The 6,199-nt window shown below is 50.5% G+C and overlaps 1 pseudogene; it reads right to left on the reverse strand.

Annotated features, from left to right (window-relative positions):
* Nucleotides 1-266: 266 nt before the first annotated feature.
* LOC143640401 (teashirt homolog 3 pseudogene) lies at nucleotides 267-3,517 on the reverse strand (annotated as a pseudogene).
* Between the last annotated feature and the right edge of the window lie 2,682 nt (nucleotides 3,518-6,199).

Genomic DNA, 6,199 nt, shown 5'->3' on the forward strand with positions numbered 1-6,199 from the left:
CATCGGGGGGATGCTCACAACTAAATCCCATTTACACAAAGTTCCAAACACTTACCACTGCGTTTTAACCTTCATATTTTACCAGTAACAACAGCAGATTATGCACCTCTATTAAACACTGTACAGTTATACAAAACAGTCCAGCCCAGAGTGATTCTCTGCAGTTAACATAAGAACATGTGCCAAGAACAAGACAGAGGGGCCTTAAGGTGCCTTCAACAGTTTCCCTCAAAGCAAACTGCAGTCATTTCCATCAGAAGCAAACGCTACTGCTTCTCCAACTCAGAAACATACAGAAGGTGATCTTCTGGCGATTTCCCGTGTGTTTTGCTAAGGTGAAGCTTAACGGCATGCTTGCTCGCAAAGGTCCGATTGCAAAGTTTGCACTGATAGGAGGTCCCCAGGTCCTCCTCCGGGGAGGACGTCACCAATTTTTCTGATGGCGACTTGGTTTGTGCTATTTGATTGTTAATATGTTCAGTGGACAGTTTGGATAAGTCCCGTAGCCGGAAGCCCAGATGTGACTCTAGGTGGCTGATGTATGTGGAAGGAGTCCTGATTTGTGACGCACAGTCATTACAAAAGAACACGGGGTGGCCAGTGTCCAAGTTTTTGAGGAACTTTGTTCCACCTGTCCTCCGAAGCTGGTATTTCACATTGGCCAGCCAGTGGCTGATGGTGGTCATGGAGAGCCCCGTGAATCTCGAGATGTGCATGCGCTCCTGGGGGCTCAGGTCTGACATGATGTACTTCCCTTCGGAGGTCTGCCGGAGGCTGGCGGCAAACTGGGCCTGGAGGATCAGCAGGTGCTGGGGGTTCCAGTTTGGCGGCCCTTCCTCTTCTGCGAAGGCGTCGACTCCTCGGCCTCCTCCAGAGTGGCCCCATCAATGTCAGACTTCTTGGAGATGCTGGAAGGAGTGGAGGATTTTGACGTGTGGCTCTCTGTCAAGTTCTTCAGCATATCGGATATATCCGACAAGGCATTCTCGCGTAGCGGCGAGTTTGACATGAATGATACGATGGCAGATGTCTTTGCCGTTGTCACCATGGATGAGGAGGTTGCCGGGGATGTGGACGTGGGGGACAAAAGCACTGAACCCAAAGAGCAGCCTTTGTCACTCTTCCCTTTTGTCAAATCTATGGGCTGGTCGTTGTTGACGTGGTAGAAATAGCGGTCGAGGTGGTCTGCCTTCTTGGCCTGTAGGGGTGGTGGGGTGGCCACGGCCGCCTTCTCGGCCAGGCTGTTGCTCATCTTGAAAAGCATGCTCATGGGGTCCAGCGCAGGCAGAGAGGGCTTGGCAGCCTTGCCTAGGTGGATGTTCATGACCGACTGCAAGGCGCTCAGGGGGTTGACAAAGGGTTGCTCGGGTGGGTGGTCGGTGATGATGGCCGTGCTGCCGCTCAGGCTGCTGGTCAGGGGCTTCACCAACTCCTTGCCATTCTCCACGGGCTCCGCCGCGGGGCTGCCCTCCTTGCACCCATCCCGCGGGGGACTTGGGCTGTTCTCCTGGCTTTTGAAGCCCCCATCGCTGGAAGCCTCCATCTTGATGGGCTCGCTGAGCTCACTGCTACACGGGGACGGGGTGGCCCGCTTGGGCGGAGAGAGCTTGCCCTCGGGCTCCTTCATCTTCTCCTCAACTTTGGCAACTTTCTCGGTGACTTTCTTCACCAGCTCCTCCATGGCATGGAAGTTTGTCTTGGGCATCGGGGAGGTCTGGCTGCAGGGTGGAGAGACCAGGGTCTGGGTTTTGGTGGGAGACACCATCTCGCTGTTGCCGAACATGGGCTTCAGGGGGGTGCTTTTCCCCTATGAGCCCAGAAACAACTTCATCATGTTGGGGAGCTGGTAGGCGGCGTGGATGCTGGGGTACCCCCCCCCCAGCTGGGAGTGCCGTTCTGGGCCTTGTTGATTGCGGATGTCACCGTGTTTTCCAGGGATTTGAGGATATCTAGTCCCCCTTTGGGGCTCTCTTCTAAGTCATTTTCAGTCAAATAATGGTACTTGGAGGAGATGTCATACTTTTCTTCCTCCTCGCTGGGCTTCTCCTTCTCCTTGGGTTTCTCATCAGTGACTGTCTTGTCCTTGTCCATTTCCTTCTTGACCTCCACGTTCAATTTCGGGGAGACACTCGCAGGTGTGTTGGAGGGGGACGTGAAAGTGGTGGCCACCAGGGGCACAGACTGTACCTTCTCATCCAGCAGGGTCGTGATGGTGGGCGTGACGGGCGTCTCCATGATGGGCTTCCCCTTCTTCATGGCCGAGTTAGTGACCTTGATGAAGTGGCCGGTAACCATCATGTGGGCCGTGAGCTCCTGCAGCGTGTCATGGGAGCTGCCACACTCCATGCATTTCAGGATCTGGGACTTGCGGGCCTCGAAGTGCCACGCGTAGCTGGCCCCGTTCTGGTGGCCGTACAGGTTATTTGGCGTGATGTAAGGGTTGGAGTTCTTCTGAAGCGCATCATTGGTGTCCGACATGGTAGCTTTAGGGGTTCCACCTGTGGAATCCGGGGAGCTGGGGAGCTCCAGCTCCAGTGAAGCTTTTTTGCGGGCAGCCGGAATGATTTTGGCTGCCACGGGAGTGAGGGGTTCCTTCAGAGGCACTTTTTGGTAGTGTTTAGTTTTGATCATATGGACACTCAGGTCCTGGAGGGACTCAAAGGAGTGGCCACAGTACATGCACTTCAACACCTTCTGGGCGTCCTCCTTCCCTTCCATCTCCAGCAAGGAGCGTTTGTGGGGCTTGGACCAGCGCTTGGGGTTGTTGTTGTCGGTCTCGTGGTTATCGTCGCGATAGTGCCCGGTCTCGTTCATGTGCACCGTCAGCTCCACCAGGGTGTCGTAGGCCGCGCTGCAGTCTTTGCAGCGGAACTTGCTGGCCCCCGTGAAGATGGAGCCATAGAGCTTGCTGCTCTGCCGGTACAGCTGCACCGTGCTGAAGAGGCTGGGCTCCGGCAGCATGCGACTCTGGGACACCTGCTGCAGGGTCTTGGCCATGGCGCTCTGGTGCCAGTCGAAGCTCCCGCTGCCGCAGCTGCTGCTGCTACTGCTGCTGCTGCTGCTGCTGCTGCCGCTGCCGTTGTTCTTCTCCGAGGAGGGCTGGTGCAGGTTGAGGTTGAGGTTGGATCAGTAGGAGTTGGAGAGGAAGTTGTTGTACACGGCCTTCATCTGCTCCAGGCTATCGGACACGGTTGTGTCCTCCAGAGGGACCGTGACTTCCTTGGTCTCCTCTTCATTCTTGATGGAGTCACTTTCAAAGTCAGCCATGCGGTCACTGGTCTCGCTGATGTGCGACTCGCTGTCCATTTCGTGACTGGAAAACTCAGCGGCCGGGGAGTTCTGGTAGCTGGGGCAGGTCTTGGGGAGCTCCTTCTCGGGGCACATGTACTTGGCCGAGGGTTCTCCATCTGCCGTGTGCTCTTCGGGGTCTATATCTTCGTCTACCAGGGCAGCTGCCTTTAACTCATCGGAAACAGGCTGCTGCGCGCCGGGGCGCCTGCTGCTTCCTCCTCGGCATGATGCTTCTCCCGCGACTGCCACAGCCGCCACCGCCGCCGCTGCCGGGCTAAGGAGAGGGAGGGAGGGGCGGCAGGCCCGCGGGGAGGGGGGGGGCGAGGCGGGCCTGCTCTCAGCCTCCCCCCCGGAGAGCGGCCGCCTGCAGGATGCTGCTGCGCCCCGGCTCTCCGCGTCCCCACCTCGCCGCGCTCTGCCGCGATCCCCGAACTTGCGGAGGGAAGAAGGAGGGCGGGCGAGGGAGGCGCGGGGAGGGAGGAGCACGGGGGGGGGGGGAGGAGGCAGAGGAGGAGGTGGTGGTGGAGGAGGAGGAGGAGGAGGAGGAGGAGGAGGAGGAGGAGGACCGCGCTGCCGGCGGAATGGGAAGTTTGACAAATCGCTCCAGAGGCCTGAGGAGGAGGAGGGGGCGGGGAGGAGCGGGCCCTGCCCCCCCGCCCCGTCCCCAGACGAGGTGCGCGGGGTTGGGGCTGGGGGGCGGGGAGAGGGGGAGAAGGCGGGCAGAGGGGTGGGAGGAGGAGCTCGGGAGCGGCCCTGGCGGGTCCTGCCCCGGCCCGCCCAGGGCAGGGGGTCTCTGCATGGGGGGGGGGCACGCAGCCGCCTCAGCGGCCCAGGCTCCGCGGTCCAGTCTATATCAGTCTTTTTATTTATTTATTTTGGTGAAGGTACCAGGGATTAAACTCAGGGGCACATGACCACTGAGCCACATCCCCAGCCCTATTTTGTATTTATTTGGAGACAGGGTCTCACTGAGTTGCTTAGCAGCCTCGAAGTAGCTGAAGCTGGCTTTGAGCTCACAATCCTCCTGTCGCAGCCTCCCCAGCTGCTGACATGCTTCACCGCACCTGGCTTTTATTGATCTTTTTAAAGAACCATATTTTATTCCATTTATTTTTTCTATTATTTTTCCATTTTCTATTCCATTGATTTTCTCATTATATTTGTTCTTTGTACTTATTTTAGTTTACTTACTAAAGTAAACTTAGTTTTCTGTCTTCTTAAAGTGGATGTTTTAACCACTGATTTTAGTGTTCTCTTATTTTCTTTTTTCTTCATTTCTTCTTTTCTAATGCAAGAATTTAAAACTAAATATTTCGGGGCTGGGGATGTGGCTCAAGCGGTAGCGCGCTTGCCTGGCATGCGTGCGGCCTGGGTTCGATCCTCAGCACCACATACAAAGATTTTGTGTCCGCCGAAAACTAAAAAATAAATATTAAAAAAAAATTCTCTCTCTTTTAAAAAAAAATAAAACTACATATTTCAATCTAAGCACGGCTTTAATCACTTGCCACATATTCTGCTGTGTTGCGTGTTAATTGTCATTCATTTCAAAATACTTTCTAATTCTTGTGTTTTCTTCTCTGACCCACAGGTTATTTAAAAATGTGTTGTTCAGTTTCCACATTGAAAGTTCTTTAGCTTGTTGTTGTTGTTGTTATTAGTTTCCAACTTAATTATGTTGTTTTATTTCTTTTAAGTTTATTGTGGTTTTTTTTTTCTTTCTAATGTTCCAGAATTAACCTTGGTGAGTATTCCACAGGTGCTTAAATAGATAATGAATATCCTTTTGGTGTCAGGAGTGGGATGATGTAATTTAGTCATCTGATTCTTGCTGATCTTCTGACAGGAATGTTAACCAGTGATGATAATGAATTTGTCAGTTTCTCCTTTGGGCTCCCATGGTTTTTTGTTTTGTATGTTTTGAAATTCTGTTTTTTAAGTATATATTCATTTAGGATTATTATGTCTTCTTGATGGGTCTTCTTTCTATCCTTCTTTATATCCCTGACAGTGTTGATACAGTCATCCCTGCTTGGTGGTGATGTCTTCTTTTACTATTAACCTACCTTTATATTTACAGTGTCTTTATATTTACATATTTATAAACTTACATATTTACAAATTAATATATTTATATACATTTATGTGTTATATATTCATAAATTTATATATTTATACATACACACACACACACACATACAATGTCTTTATGTTTACAGTGGGTTTCCTAATAACATATAATTGGGCCTACTTCTTTATCCTTTCCAACAATTCCCCATTTTTATTAGCATGTGACATCTTAACTCTTAACGTAACATTGACATGGTTGAGTCTACCATCCTTTCATTGGGCTTTCTTGCCCTGTTTGTCATTTACTTTCCTTTGTCCTCATTTCCTACTCTTTCCCTCAGCACCTTTCTTTCCTTGGCGTAGATCTAAGTTCCGATTTCATATTATTTTCCATAAACCTAAATAAAGAACTTCCTTAAAATTCATGTCTGCTGATGATAAGTTCCTCAGTTTCTATTTGTCTGGAAATGTTTTTATTTTATTTTTTTCTTGAAGGATATTTTTTTTAGCACCTTAAAGTTGTGATCCTAACTGGCTCTTGTTTTTGATAACAAGTCAATGGGAATTTATATATATATTTTTCCCCTTAGATCATGTGTCTTTTTCCCTTGCTGCTTTTGAGATTTTGTTTTTATTGCTTGGTTTCAGCAATTTGATTATGGTGTTGCTTTTTGTGGTGTTCTTTGTTTATCTACTTAGAATGTTTGAGCTTCTTGGATCTCATGATTTTAGTTTTCTTCAAATTTGGACAGGCTTCGACCATTATTCCTTCAGATGTTTTTCCTTCCTCTCTGTCTCTGGTCTTCCCATCACACGCAGGTTAGACTGCTTGATGTTC

Source organism: Callospermophilus lateralis, unplaced genomic scaffold (genome assembly GCF_048772815.1).
Source record: "Callospermophilus lateralis isolate mCalLat2 unplaced genomic scaffold, mCalLat2.hap1 Scaffold_227, whole genome shotgun sequence".
NCBI classification, from domain to species: Eukaryota; Metazoa; Chordata; class Mammalia; order Rodentia; family Sciuridae; genus Callospermophilus; species Callospermophilus lateralis.